The 17,806-nt window shown below is 39.0% G+C and overlaps 1 protein-coding gene across 3 annotated transcripts in view; it reads left to right on the top strand.

Moving 5' to 3' along the window:
- The first annotated feature begins 2,852 nt into the window (after window positions 1-2,852).
- FAM169A (family with sequence similarity 169 member A) overlaps window positions 2,853-17,806 on the top strand; it is a 132,218-nt gene continuing 117,264 nt past the window's right edge. For 2 of the 3 annotated variants that reach the window (XM_075838310.1, XM_075838291.1), the window contains exon 1: window positions 2,853-2,936. The gene's annotated coding sequence lies outside the window, so the exon portion shown is untranslated. The other variant, XM_075838300.1, reaches the window with a different exon arrangement.

The raw sequence follows: 17,806 nt of genomic DNA, 5'->3' as shown, positions 1-17,806 counted from the left end.
GGGGCATAGTATAATATATACAGCATACATGAGCAGTCTATGAAGCAGGGTATAATATATACAGTATACATGAGCAGTGTATGTGGCAGGGTATAATATATACCGTATATATGAGGCAGGGCATAATATATACAGTATACATGAGCAGTGTATGAGGCAGGGAATAATATATCCAATATATATGAGGCAGGGTATAATATATACAGTATACATGAGCAGTGTATGTGGCAGGGTATAATATATACAGTATATATGAGGCAGAGTATAATATATACAGTATACATGAGCAGTCTATGAGGCAGGGTATAATATATACAGTATATATGAGCAGGATATGAGGCAGGGTATAATATATACAGTATATATGAGGCAGGGTATAATATATACAGTATACATGAGCAGTGTATGTGGCAGGGTATAATATATACAGTATATATGAGGCAGAGTATAATATATACAGTATACATGAGCAGTCTATGAGGCAGGGTATAATATATACAGTATACATGAGCAGTGTATGTGGCAGGGTATAATATATACAGTATATATGAAGCAGGGTATAATATATACAGTATACATGAGCAGTGTATGTGGCAGGGTATAATATATACAGTATATATGAGGCAGAGTATAATATATACAGTATATATGAGCAGTGTATGAGGCAGGGTATAATATATACAGCATATATGAGCAGTGTATGAGGCAGGGTATAATATATACTAGGGATGTCACGATACCAGAATTTGGACTTCGATACTGATACTTTGTGTAGTATTGCGATTTCGATACCAAAACGATACTTTGCCAACAGTAATAAAAAAAAAAGTTCTTCCATTTTCTGATGTGAGGCGCGAGGTGTGATGAATTTTGAATGTGCCTCACAGAATAGTAATTAAACCCATTATGTTTCTGTCATAATGGGTTAATGTGTAAGGTACATGATGGGGTTAATTACTATTAATGTGAGACACATGGAGGTTAAACTCATCGCACCTCGTGCCTCAGAATAAGTGATAGAAAGCAGTTTTTATCTTATTTTTTTACAGAGTACACATCATAAATGACGCAAAAAAATAGTTGTGCAGGTTATTACGGCCGCGCCAATACTGAATATGTGTATATTTTATGTATTGAGACTTATTTTAATGTTTATTGTAAAAATAGTATATGTGTATTTTTTTAAATTTAATATTACTTTATGTTTTTACTTTATTTTTAAACTTTAATGTACTGGCATATATCTATATGTCAGTACATTAGCTATTACTGATAGTACACAGGCAGTTGTTTGGACATACCTAAGTATGCCCTAACAACAGGAAATATGGTAAGACAGCCCTGGGGTCCTTCAATGGACCCTGGGCTGTCTGCCCATATATGGTATGTCCCTCAATCGCGTCACAGGGATTCCTGTGTTGCGATCCAAGGGGCATCCCCCATTCTCATTTTTCCCTGAATGCTGCGGTCAGCTTTGATCGTAGCATTCAGGAGAATAACGGCGGAGATAAGAGGTTTCTCTAATCTCAGCCGTTAGTGCGGGGCTGCGGCTGTGTAATACAGCCATTGCCCCGCTCCTGACATTATGTGCGCGCGTGGTCAGCATGAGGTGATGCGCCCGGCGCTGCACTAATGAGCGGCGGCGCAGGAACTAAAAACAGAACATGGGGGTGTTTTGCAGTCCGCCCGCCATGTTCGATCTTCAGTGCCGCTACTCATTAGTGCAGCGCTGGCCGCATCATCCTGACGGCGCGCACTTGTCAGGACTCAGGAGTGGGGCAATGGCTGTATCACACAGCTGCTCTCGTACATTCATGTGTTACTATACTTAGCTGTGCGGCGGCACAGCTTAGTATCGAAATACATGAAATAACGGTGTCGAACCGTTTGGGGGTGCACGCTATCGAAACAGTATCGAAGTTTCGATGCACCGTGCATCCCTAATATATACAGTATATATGAGCAGGATATGAGGCAGGGTATAATATATACAGTATATATGAGGCAGGGTATAATATATACAGTATACATGAGCAGTGTATGAGGCAGGGTATAATATATACAGTATATATGAGGCAGGGTATAATATATACAGTATACATGAGCAGTGTATGAGGCAGGGTATAATATATACAGTATATATGAACGGTATGAGGCACGATATAATATAAACAGTATATATGAGGAGGGTATAATATATATACTGTATACATGAGCAGTGTATGAGGCAGGGTATAATATATACAGTATATATGAGGCAGGGTATAATATATACAGTATATATGAGCAGGATATGAGGCAGGGTATAATATATACAGTATATATGAGGCAGGGTATAATATATACAGTATATATGAGCAGGGTATGAGGCAGGGTATAATATATACAGTATACATGAGCAGTGTATAAGGCAGGGTATAATATATATATAGTATATATGAGGCAGGGTATAATATATACTGTATACATGAGCAGTGTATGAGGCAGGGTATAATATATACAGTATACATGAGCAGTGTATGAGGCAGGGTATAATATATACAGTATACATGAGCAGTCTATGAGGCAGGGTATAATATATACAGTATACATGAGCAGTGTATGAGGCAGGGTATAATATATACTGTATACATGAGCAGTCTATGAGGCAGGGTATAATATATACAGTATACATGAGCAGTGTATGAGGCAGAGGATAATATATACAGTATATATGAGGCAGGGTATAATATATACTGTATACATGAGCAGTATTGGAGGCAGGGGATTATATAAGTATACAGTATGTGACAGGTCTGTGCAGACGTGCGGCGATACATTACGTGGGGGGTGGGGGGCAGTGCGCGGCAACGTCAGAGGGGAAGGGGCAGCAGACATCGCCGCTCACTGCCAATCATCCCCGGCACACAGCACCAGGGAGGAGAGTCCTTGTGGAGGTGAGTGATGCAGCTGGCAGTACCCCAGTGTAAATCATCATCATCAGCGCCCACCTCCTAATCCCCACCTCATCCCGGGCACACACTGCCCCACTGCCTATTATTTCATACTAGGTGGGAATAAGGTAAGGAGGGTGATGTCCAAGAAAATCCAGTCAGTGACTCCTGCCGTATAGCGTCATGTTATATATCTATTATTATGTGTGGGGAAGAATTGCATCGAGACTGACGTACACAGCCGGGGCTATTTATGGCCATTTTTGCTGCTACATGGACGTAGTAATGTTGTCATTTCTACCTACATGTATGTTTGTATCATAGATGTGTATTGATCATGTATGTGAATAGATCATGTATGTGAATAGATCATGCATGTGTGTGGATCATATATGTGAATGTCATGCTGCTGGCAGTTCCTTGGTTAAGCTCTTTATAGGCTTTGTTATGGTAGGGTCTTGTCTGATTTTTACATTCTTTTATTTTTATTAGCTTTTGTAATATTGTTGTATTTTGCAAACCTCCATTTTTAGAAATGTTGCAGACAGATAAATGTCCTTACTGAATTACTGAGACAATATTATCTTGGACCCGGGTGTAGGTGCATTGACACAGTGATAAGCAGAGAGAATGGATTTCTATCTTTATTGACATATGTAGATTTTTTTCTGGACTTTCCAGAGTTTTATAAAATATATAGTTGTATGTGTATTAGCATAGACAGGCTGCTCACCCCTTATTACTCAGTCTGGCATCATATTTATAAGTGTTACTATGTGCCCACAACTCATTACACTGGCATCATATATAGAAGTGTTACTATGTGCCCACAACTCATTACAGCGGCATCATATATAGAAGTGTTACTATGTGCCCACAACTCATTACACTGGCATCATATATAGAAGTGTTACTATGTGCCCACAACTCATTACACCGGCATCATATATAGAAGTGTTACTATGTGCCCACAACTCATTACACCGGCATCATATATAGAAGTGTTACTATGTGCCCACAACTCATTACACTGGCATCATATATAGAAGTGTTACTATGTGCCCACAACTCATTACAGCGGCATCATATATAGAAGTGTTACTATGTGCCCACAACTCATTACACTGGCATCATATATAGACGTGTTACTATGTGCCCACAACTCATTACACCGGCATCATATATAGAAGTGTTACTATGTGCCCACAACTCATTACACCGGCATCATATATAGAAGTGTTACTATGTGCCCACAACTCATTACACCGGCATCATATATAGAAGTGTTACTATATGTCGACAACTCATTACACTGGCATCATATATAGAAGTGTTACTATGTGCCCACAACTCATTACACTGGCATCATATATAGAAGTGTTACTATGTGCCCACAACTCATTACACCGGCATCATATATAGAAGTGTTACTATGTGCCCACAACTCATTACACCAGCATCATATATAGAAGTGTTACTATGTGCCCACAACTCATTACACCGGCATCATATATAGAAGTGTTACTATGTGCCCACAACTCATTACACCGGCATCATATATAGAAGTGTTACTATGTGCCCACAACTCATTACACCGGCATCATATATAGAAGTGTTACTATATGTCTACAACTCATTACAGCGGCATCATATATAGAAGTGTTACTATGTGCCCACAACTCATTACAGCGGCATCATATATAGAAGTGTTACTATGTGCCCACAACTCATTACACTGGCATCATATATAGAAGTGTTACTATGTGCCCACAACTCATTACACCGGCATCATATATAGAAGTGTTACTCTGTGCCCACAACTCATTACACCGGCATCATATATAGAAGTGTTACTATGTGCCCACAACTCATTACACCGGCATCATATATAGAAGTGTTACTATGTGCCCACAACTCATTACACTGGCATCATATATAGAAGTGTTACTATGTGCCCACAACTCATTACACCGGCATCATATATAGAAGTGTTACTATGTGCCCACAACTCATTACACTGGCATCATATATAGAAGTGTTACTATGTGCCCACAACTCATTACACCGGCGTCATATATAGAAGTGTTACTATGTGCCCACAACTCATTACACTGGCATCATATATAGAAGTGTTACTATGTGCCCACAACTCATTACACTGGCATCATATATAGAAGTGTTACTATGTGCCCACAACTCATTACAGCGGCATCATATATAGAAGTGTTACTATGTGCCCACAACTCATTACACTGCCATCATATATAGAAGTGTTACTATGTGCCCACAACTCATTACACCGGCATCATATATAGAAGTGTTACTATGTGCCCACAACTCATTACACCGGCATCATATATAGAAGTGTTACTATGTGCCCACAACTCATTACACTGGCATCATATATAGAAGTGTTACTATGTGCCCACAACTCATTACACCGGCATCATATATAGAAGTGTTACTATGTGCCCACAACTCATTACACTGGCATCATATATAGAAGTGTTACTATGTGCCCACAACTCATTACACCGGCGTCATATATAGAAGTGTTACTATGTGCCCACAACTCATTACAGCGGCATCATATATAGAAGTGTTACTATGTGCCCACAACTCATTACACTGGCATCATATATAGACGTGTTACTATATGCCCACAACTCATTACACCGGCATCATATATAGAAGTGTTACTATGTGCCCACAACTCATTACACTGGCATCATATATAGAAGTGTTACTATGTGCCCACAACTCATTACACTGGCATCATATATAGAAGTGTTACTATGTGCCCACAACTCATTACACTGGCATCATATATAGAAGTGTTACTATGTGCCCACAACTCATTACACTGGCATCATATATAGAAGTGTTACTATGTGCCCACAACTCATTACACTGGCATCATATATAGAAGTGTTACTATGTGCCCACAACTCATTACACTGGCATCATATATAGAAGTGTTACTATGTGCCCACAACTCATTACAGCGGCATCATATATAGAAGTGTTACTATGTGCCCACAACTCATTACACTGGCATCATATATAGAAGTGTTACTATGTGCCCACAACTCATTACACTGGCATCATATATAGAAGTGTTACTATGTGCCCACAACTCATTACACTGGCATCATATATAGAAGTGTTACTATGTGCCCACAACTCATTACACCGGCATCATATATAGAAGTGTTACTATGTGCCCACAACTCATTACACTGGCATCATATATAGAAGTGTTACTATGTGCCCACAACTCATTACACCGGCATCATATATAGAAGTGTTACTATGTGCCCACAACTCATTACACTGGCATCATATATAGAAGTGTTACTATGTGCCCACAACTCATTACACTGGCATCATATATAGAAGTGTTACTATGTGCCCACAACTCATTACACTGGCATCATATATAGAAGTGTTACTATGTGCCCACAACTCATTACAGCGGCATCATATATAGAAGTGTTACTATGTGCCCACAACTCATTACACTGGCATCATATATAGAAGTGTTACTATGTGCCCACAACTCATTACACCGGCATCATATATAGAAGTGTTACTATGTGCCCACAACTCATTACACTGGCATCATATATAGAAGTGTTACTATGTGCCCACAACTCATTACACCGGCGTCATATATAGAAGTGTTACTATGTGCCCACAACTCATTACAGCGGCATCATATATAGAAGTGTTACTATGTGCCCACAACTCATTACACCGGCATCATATATAGAAGTGTTACTATGTGCCCACAACTCATTACACCGGCATCATATATAGACGTGTTACTATGTGCCCACAACTCATTACACCGGCATCATATATAGAAGTGTTACTATGTGCCCACAACTCATTACACTGGCATCATATATAGAAGTGTTACTATGTGCCCACAACTCATTACACCGGCATCATATATAGAAGTGTTACTATATGCCCACAACTCATTACACTGGCATCATATATAGAAGTGTTACTATGTGCCCACAACTCATTACACGGGCATCATATATAGAAGTGTTACTATGTGCCCACAACTCATTACACCGGCATCATATATAGAAGTGTTACTATGTGCCCACAACTCATTACACCGGCATCATATATAGAAGTGTTACTATGTGCCCACAACTCATTACACCGGCATCATATATAGAAGTGTTACTATATGTCGACAACTCATTACACTGGCATCATATATAGAAGTGTTACTATGTGCCCACAACTCATTACACTGGCATCATATATAGAAGTGTTACTATGTGCCCACAACTCATTACACCGGCATCATATATAGAAGTGTTACTATGTGCCCACAACTCATTACACCAGCATCATATATAGAAGTGTTACTATGTGCCCACAACTCATTACACTGGCATCATATATAGAAGTGTTACTATGTGCCCACAACTCATTACACTGGCATCATATATAGAAGTGTTACTATATGTCGACAACTCATTACACTGGCATCATATATAGAAGTGTTACTATGTGCCCACAACTCATTACACTGGCATCATATATAGAAGTGTTACTATATGTCTACAACTCATTACAGCGGCATCATATATAGAAGTGTTACTATGTGCCCACAACTCATTACAGCGGCATCATATATAGAAGTGTTACTATGTGCCCACAACTCATTACACTGGCATCATATATAGAAGTGTTACTATGTGCCCACAACTCATTACACCGGCATCATATATAGAAGTGTTACTCTGTGCCCACAACTCATTACACCGGCATCATATATAGAAGTGTTACTATGTGCCCACAACTCATTACACCGGCATCATATATAGAAGTGTTACTATGTGCCCACAACTCATTACACTGGCATCATATATAGAAGTGTTACTATGTGCCCACAACTCATTACACCGGCATCATATATAGAAGTGTTACTATGTGCCCACAACTCATTACACTGGCATCATATATAGAAGTGTTACTATGTGCCCACAACTCATTACACCGGCGTCATATATAGAAGTGTTACTATGTGCCCACAACTCATTACAGCGGCATCATATATAGAAGTGTTACTATGTGCCCACAACTCATTACACCGGCGTCATATATAGAAGTGTTACTATGTGCCCACAACTCATTACACTGGCATCATATATAGAAGTGTTACTATGTGCCCACAACTCATTACACTGGCATCATATATAGAAGTGTTACTATGTGCCCACAACTCATTACACTGGCATCATATATAGAAGTGTTACTATGTGCCCACAACTCATTACACTGGCATCATATATAGAAGTGTTACTATGTGCCCACAACTCATTACACCGGCATCATATATAGAAGTGTTACTATGTGCCCACAACTCATTACACTGGCATCATATATAGAAGTGTTACTATGTGCCCACAACTCATTACACCGGCATCATATATAGAAGTGTTACTATGTGCCCACAACTCATTACACTGGCATCATATATAGAAGTGTTACTATGTGCCCACAACTCATTACACTGACATCATATATAGAAGTGTTACTATGTGCCCACAACTCATTACACTGGCATCATATATAGAAGTGTTACTATGTGCCCACAACTCATTACAGCGGCATCATATATAGAAGTGTTACTATGTGCCCACAACTCATTACACTGGCATCATATATAGAAGTGTTACTATGTGCCCACAACTCATTACACCGGCATCATATATAGAAGTGTTACTATGTGCCCACAACTCATTACACTGGCATCATATATAGAAGTGTTACTATGTGCCCACAACTCATTACACCGGCGTCATATATAGAAGTGTTACTATGTGCCCACAACTCATTACAGCGGCATCATATATAGAAGTGTTACTATGTGCCCACAACTCATTACACTGGCATCATATATAGACGTGTTACTATATGCCCACAACTCATTACACCGGCATCATATATAGAAGTGTTACTATGTGCCCACAACTCATTACAGCGGCATCATATATAGAAGTGTTACTATGTGCCCACAACTCATTACACTGGCATCATATATAGAAGTGTTACTATGTGCCCACAACTCATTACACTGGCATCATATATAGAAGTGTTACTATGTGCCCACAACTCATTACACTGGCATCATATATAGAAGTGTTACTATGTGCCCACAACTCATTACACCGGCATCATATATAGAAGTGTTACTATGTGCCCACAACTCATTACACCGGCATCATATATAGAAGTGTTACCATGTGCCCACAACTCATTACACCGGCATCATATATAGAAGTGTTACTATGTGCCCACAACTCATTACACCGGCATCATATATAGAAGTGTTACTATGTGCCCACAACTCATTACACTGGCATCATATATAGAAGTGTTACTATGTGCCCACAACTCATTACACTGGCATCATATATAGAAGTGTTACTATGTGCCCACAACTCATTACACTGGCATCATATATAGAAGTGTTACTATGTGCCCACAACTCATTACACCGGCATCATATATAGAAGTGTTACTATGTGCCCACAACTCATTACACCGGCATCATATATAGAAGTGTTACTATGTGCCCACAACTCATTACACTGGCATCATATATAGAAGTGTTACTATGTGCCCACAACTCATTACACTGGCATCATATATAGAAGTGTTACTATGTGCCCACAACTCATTACACTGGCATCATATATAGAAGTGTTACTATGTGCCCACAACTCATTACACTGGCATCATATATAGAAGTGTTACTATGTGCCCACAACTCATTACACTGGCATCATATATAGAAGTGTTACTATGTGCCCATAACTCATTACACCGGCATCATATATAGAAGTGTTACTATGTGCCCACAACTCATTACACCGGCATCATATATAGAAGTGTTACTATGTGCCCACAACTCATTACACTGGCATCATATATTGAAGTGTTACTATGTGCCCACAACTCATTACACTGGCATCATATATAGAAGTGTTACTATGTGCCCACAACTCATTACACCAGCATCATATATAGAAGTGTTACTATATGTCGACAACTTATTACACTGGCATCATATATAGAAGTGTTACTATGTGCCCACAACTCATTACAGCGGCATCATATATAGAAGTGTTACTATGTGCCCACAACTCATTACACTGGCATCATATATAGAAGTGTTACTATGTGCCCACAACTCATTACACCGGCATCATATATAGAAGTGTTACTATGTGCCCACAACTCATTACACTGGCATCATATATAGAAGTGTTACTATGTGCCCACAACTCATTACACCGGCATCATATATAGAAGTGTTACTATGTGCCCACAACTCATTACACTGGCATCATATATAGACGTGTTACTATGTGCCCACAACTCATTACACCGGCATCATATATAGAAGTGTTACTATGTGCCCACAACTCATTACAGCGGCATCATATATATAAGTGTTACTATATGTCCACAACTCATTACACCGGCATCATATATAGAAGTGTTACTATGTGCCCACAACTCATTACACTGGCATCATATATAGACGTGTTACTATGTGCCCACAACTCATTACACCGGCATCATATATAGAAGTGTTACTATGTGCCCACAACTCATTACAGCGGCATCATATATAGAAGTGTTACTATGTGCCCACAACTCATTACACTGGCATCATATATAGAAGTGTTACTATGTGCCCACAACTCATTACACTGGCATCATATATAGAAGTGTTACTATGTGCCCACAACTCATTACACCGGCATCATATATAGAAGTGTTACTATGTGCCCACAACTCATTACAGCGGCATCATATATAGAAGTGTTACTATGTGCCCACAACTCATTACACTGGCATCATATATAGACGTGTTACTATGTGCCCACAACTCATTACACCGGCATCATATATAGAAGTGTTACTATGTGCCCACAACTCATTACACTGGCATCATATATAGAAGTGTTACTATGTGCCCACAACTCATTACACCGGCATCATATATAGAAGTGTTACTATGAGCCCACAACTCATTACACTGGCATCATATATAGAAGTGTTACTATGTGCCCATAACTCATTACATCGGCATCATATATAGAAGTGTTACTATGTGCCCACAACTCATTACAGCGGCATCATATATAGAAGTGTTACTATGTGCCCATAACTCATTACACCGGCATCATATATAGAAGTGTTACTATGTGCCCACAACTCATTACACCGGCATCATATATAGAAGTGTTACTATATGTCCACAACTCATTACACTGGCATCATATATAGAAGTGTTACTATGTGCCCACAACTCATTACACTGCCATCATATATAGAAGTGTTACTATGTGCCCACAACTCATTACACCGGCATCATATATAGAAGTGTTACTATGTGCCCACAACTCATTACACTGGCATCATATATAGAAGTGTTACTATGTGCCCACAACTCATTACACTGGCATCATATATAGAAGTGTTACTATGTGCCCACAACTCATTACACTGGCATCATATATAGAAGTGTTACTATGTGCCCACAACTCATTACACCGGCATCATATATAGACGTGTTACTATGTGCCCACAACTCATTACAGCGGCATCATATATAGAAGTGTTACTATGTGCCCACAACTCATTACACTGGCATCATATATAGACGTGTTACTATGTGCCCACAACTCATTACACCGGCATCATATATAGAAGTGTTACTATGTGCCCACAACTCATTACAGCGGCATCATATATAGAAGTGTTACTATGTGCCCACAACTCATTACACTGCCATCATATATAGAAGTGTTACTATGTGCCCACAACTCATTACACCGGCATCATATATAGAAGTGTTACTATGTGCCCACAACTCATTACACTGGCATCATATATAGAAGTGTTACTATGTGCCCACAACTCATTACACTGGCATCATATATAGAAGTGTTACTATGTGCCCACAACTCATTACACTGGCATCATATATAGAAGTGTTACTATGTGCCCACAACTCATTACACTGGCATCATATATAGAAGTGTTACTATGTGCCCATAACTCATTACACCGGCATCATATATAGAAGTGTTACTATGTGCCCACAACTCATTACAGCGGCATCATATATAGAAGTGTTACTATGTGCCCACAACTCATTACACTGCCATCATATATAGAAGTGTTACTATGTGCCCACAACTCATTACACCGGCATCATATATAGAAGTGTTACTATGTGCCCACAACTCATTACACTGGCATCATATATAGAAGTGTTACTATGTGCCCACAACTCATTACACCAGCATCATATATAGAAGTGTTACTATGTGCCCACAACTCATTACACCGGCATCATATATAGAAGTGTTACTATGTGCCCACAACTCATTACACCGGCATCATATATAGACGTGTTACTATGTGCCCACAACTCATTACACTGGCATCATATATAGAAGTGTTACTATATGTCCACAACTCATTACACTGGCATCATATATAGAAGTGTTACTATGTGCCCACAACTCATTACACTGGCATCATATATAGAAGTGTTACTATGTGCCCACAACTCATTACACTGGCATCATATATAGAAGTGTTACTATGTGCCCACAACTCATTACACCAGCATCATATATAGAAGTGTTACTATATGTCGACAACTCATTACACTGGCATCATATATAGAAGTGTTACTATATGTCGACAACTCATTACACTGGCATCATATATAGAAGTGTTACTATGTGCCCACAACTCATTACAGCGGCATCATATATAGAAGTGTTACTATGTGCCCACAACTCATTACACTGGCATCATATATAGAAGTGTTACTATGTGCCCACAACTCATTACACCGGCATCATATATAGAAGTGTTACTATGTGCCCACAACTCATTACACTGGCATCATATATAGAAGTGTTACTATGTGCCCACAACTCATTACACTGGCATCATATATAGAAGTGTTACTATGTGCCCACAACTCATTACACCAGCATCATATATAGAAGTGTTACTATATGTCGACAACTTATTACACTGGCATCATATATAGAAGTGTTACTATGTGCCCACAACTCATTACAGCGGCATCATATATAGAAGTGTTACTATGTGCCCACAACTCATTACACTGGCATCATATATAGAAGTGTTACTATGTGCCCACAACTCATTACACCGGCATCATATATAGAAGTGTTACTATGTGCCCACAACTCATTACACTGGCATCATATATAGAAGTGTTACTATGTGCCCACAACTCATTACACCGGCATCATATATAGAAGTGTTACTATGTGCCCACAACTCATTACAGCGGCATCATATATAGAAGTGTTACTATGTGCCCACAACTCATTACACTGGCATCATATATAGACGTGTTACTATGTGCCCACAACTCATTACACCGGCATCATATATAGAAGTGTTACTATGTGCCCACAACTCATTACACTGGCATCATATATAGAAGTGTTACTATGTGCCCACAACTCATTACACCGGCATCATATATAGAAGTGTTACTATGTGCCCACAACTCATTACACCGGCATCATATATAAAAGTGTTACTATGTGCCCACAGCCATTACACTGGCATCATATATAGAAGTGTTACTATGTGCCCACAACTCATTACACTGGCATCATATATAGAAGTGTTACTATATGTCGACAACTTATTACACTGGCATCATATATAGAAGTGTTACTATGTGCCCACAACTCAGTAACACTTCTATATATGATGCCGGTGTAATGAGTTGTGGGCACATAGTAACACTTCTATATATGATGCCGGTGTAATATGTGCCCACAACTCATTACACCGGCATCATATATAGAAGTGTTACTATGTGCCCACAACTCATTACACTGGCATCATATATAGAAGTGTTACTATGTGCCCACAACTCATTACACTGGCATCATATATAGAAGTGTTACTATATGTCGACAACTTATTACACTGGCATCATATATAGAAGTGTTACTATGTGCCCACAACTCATTACAGCGGCATCATATATAGAAGTGTTACTATGTGCCCACAACTCATTACACTGGCATCATATATAGAAGTGTTACTATGTGCCCACAACTCATTACACCGGCATCATATATAGAAGTGTTACTATGTGCCCACAACTCATTACACTGGCATCATATATAGAAGTGTTACTATGTGCCCACAACTCATTACACCGGCATCATATATAGAAGTGTTACTATGTGCCCACAACTCATTACAGCGGCATCATATATAGAAGTGTTACTATGTGCCCACAACTCATTACACTTGCATCATATATACAAGTGTTACTATGTGCCCACAACTCAGTAACACTTCTATATATGATGCCGGTGTAATGAGTTGTGGGCACATAGTAACACTTCTATATATGATGCCGGTGTAATATGTGCCCACAACTCATTACACCGGCATCATATATAGAAGTGTTACTATGTGCCCACAACTCATTACACTGGCATCATATATAGAAGTGTTACTATATGTTCACAGCCATTACACCGGCATCATATATAGAAGTGTTACTATGTGCCCACAACTCATTACACTGGCATCATATATAGAAGTGTTACTAAGTGCCCACAACTCATTACACCGGCATCATATATAGACGTGTTACTATGTGCCCACAACTCATTACACCGGCATCATATATAGAAGTGTTACTATGTGCCCACAACTCATTACACTGGCATCATATATAGAAGTGTTACTATGTGCCCACAACTCATTACACTGGCATCATATATAGAAGTGTTACTATGTGCCCACAACTCATTACACCGGCATCATATATAGAAGTGTTACTATGTGCCCACAACTCATTACACCAGCATCATATATAGAAGTGTTACTATGTGCCCACAACTCATTACACTGGCATCATATATAGAAGTGTTACTATGTGCCCACAACTCATTACACTGGCATCATATATAGACGTGTTACTATGTGCCCACAACTCATTACACCGGCATCATATATAGAAGTGTTACTATATGTCGACAACTCATTACACTGGCATCATATTTATAAGTGTTACTATGTGCCCACAACTCATTACACTGGCATCATATATAGAAGTGTTACTATGTGCCCACAACTCATTACACTGGCATCATATATAGAAGTGTTACTATATGTCGACAACTCATTACACTGGCATCATATTTATAAGTGTTACTATGTGCCCACAACTCATTACACTGGCATCATATATAGAAGTGTTACTATGTGCCCACAACTCATTACACTGGCATCATATATAGAAGTGTTACTATGTGCCCACAACTCATTACACTGGCATCATATATAGAAGTGTTACTATGTGTCCACAACTCATTACAGCGGCATCATATATAGAAGTGTTACTATGTGCCCACAACTCATTACACTGGCATCATATATAGAAGTGTTACTATGTGCCCACAACTCATTACACCGGCATCATATATAGAAGTGTTACTATGTGCCCACAACCATTACACCGGCATCATATATAGAAGTGTTACTATGTGCCCACAACTCATTACACTTGCATCATATATACAAGTGTTACTATGTGCCCACAACTCATTACACTTGCATCATATATACAAGTGTTACTATGTGCCCACAACTCATTACACCGGCATCATATATAGAAGTGTTACTATGTGCCCACAACTCATTACACTGGCATCATATATAGAAGTGTTACTATGTGCCCACAACTCATTACACTGGCATCATATATAGACGTGTTACTATGTGCCCACAACTCATTACACCGGCATCATATATAGAAGTGTTACTATGTGCCCACAACTCATTACACCGGCATCATATATAGAAGTGTTACTATGTGCCCAGAACTCATTACAGCGGCATCATATATACAAGTGTTACTATGTGCCCACAACTCATTACACCGGCATCATATATAGAAGTGTTACTATGTGCCTAGAACTCATTACAGCGGCATCATATATACAAGTGTTACTATGTGCCCACAACTCATTACACCGGCATCATATATAGAAGTGTTACTATGTGCCTAGAACTCATTACAGCGGCATCATATATACAAGTGTTACTATGTGCCCACAACTCATTACACTGGAAATAAATAAATATATATCTATACTTAGCCGCTCTGATGACCCAATGAGTCCACTAACATAAGTCCAATCCACCTGAAAGTAAACTCCTTCTTTTCTCTTCTCCACCATGAGGAATTGCAATAGTACAATATACCGGCACAATAGATGTAAACTGGATGTTTCAATTCATTTGCTGGGATCAGTAGTTCTACCGCCATCTCGGGCTCCTTTAAGATATTCCAAACAAGCCTACTACGTGAAAGAACGGCAATATAGTAGTTCTGCCAGTAAATTGTAAAAATGTAAGGTTTATTTATACTCACAAACAAAAGTTTTAAAACAGCATGTAGTAAAAAAATGCGGCACGCCAAGTCAGCCCTGACTTAGGGCTGAATTGCTGTGTCACTTTTTTTATTACGTGTTGTTTTAAAACTTTTGTTTGTGAGTATAAATATAAACCATTGGGTCATCAGAGCGGCTAAGTATATATATCTTTTCTGCGTCTTGATGAGAGTTTTTGGACGAATCTTTTACTTAGCCAGCTCTGATCCTTCCTGAAAAGTCTGCGGAGCTTTTCTTACATATATAATTGATGTCAACATATATATTGTCTTTTAAACTCATTACACTGGCATCATATATAGAAGTGTTACTATGTGCCCACAACTCATTACACTGGCATCATATATAGAAGTGTTACTATGTGCCCACAACTCATTACACTGGCATCATATATAGAAGTGTTACTATGTGCCCACAACTCATTACACCGGCATCATATATAGACGTGTTACTATGAGCCCACAACTCATTACACTGGCATCATATATAGAAGTGTTACTATGTGCCCACAACTCATTACACCGGCATCATATATAGACGTGTTACTATGTGCCCACAACTCATTACACTGGCATCATATATAGAAGTGTTACTATGTGCCCACAACTCATTACACTGGCATCATATATAGACGTGTTACTATGTGCCCACAACTCATTACACTGGCATCATATATAGAAGTGTTACTATGTGCCCACAACTCATTACACCGGCATCATATATAGACGTGTTACTATGAGCCCACAACTCATTACACTGGCATCATATATAGAAGTGTTACTATGTGCCCACAACTCATTACACCGGCATCATATATAGACGTGTTACTATGTGCCCACAACTCATTACACTGGCATCATATATAGAAGTGTTACTATGTGCCCACAACTCATTACACTGGCATCATATATAGACGTGTTACTATGTGCCCACAACTCATTACACCGGCATCATATATAGAAGTGTTACTATATGTCCACAGCCATTACACCGGCATCATATATAGAAGTGTTACTATGTGCCCACAACTCATTACACCGGCATCATATATAGATGTGTTACTATGTGCCCACAACTCATTACACTGGCATCATATATAGACGTGTTACTATGTGCCCACAACTCATTACACTGGCATCATATATAGAAGTGTTACTATGTGCCCACAACTCATTACACCGGCATCATATATAGAAGTGTTACTATGTGCCCACAACTAATTACACTGGCATCATATATAGACGTGTTACTATATGTCTACAGCCATTACACTGGCATCATATATAGAAGTGTTACTATGTGCCCACAACTCATTGCACCGGCATCATATATAGAAGTGTTACTATG

Source organism: Rhinoderma darwinii, chromosome 1 (genome assembly GCF_050947455.1).
Source record: "Rhinoderma darwinii isolate aRhiDar2 chromosome 1, aRhiDar2.hap1, whole genome shotgun sequence".
Taxonomy (NCBI): Eukaryota; Metazoa; Chordata; class Amphibia; order Anura; family Rhinodermatidae; genus Rhinoderma; species Rhinoderma darwinii.
The sequence above is the reverse complement of the archived record's forward strand: the minus strand, read 5'-3'. Positions and strand labels throughout refer to the sequence as shown.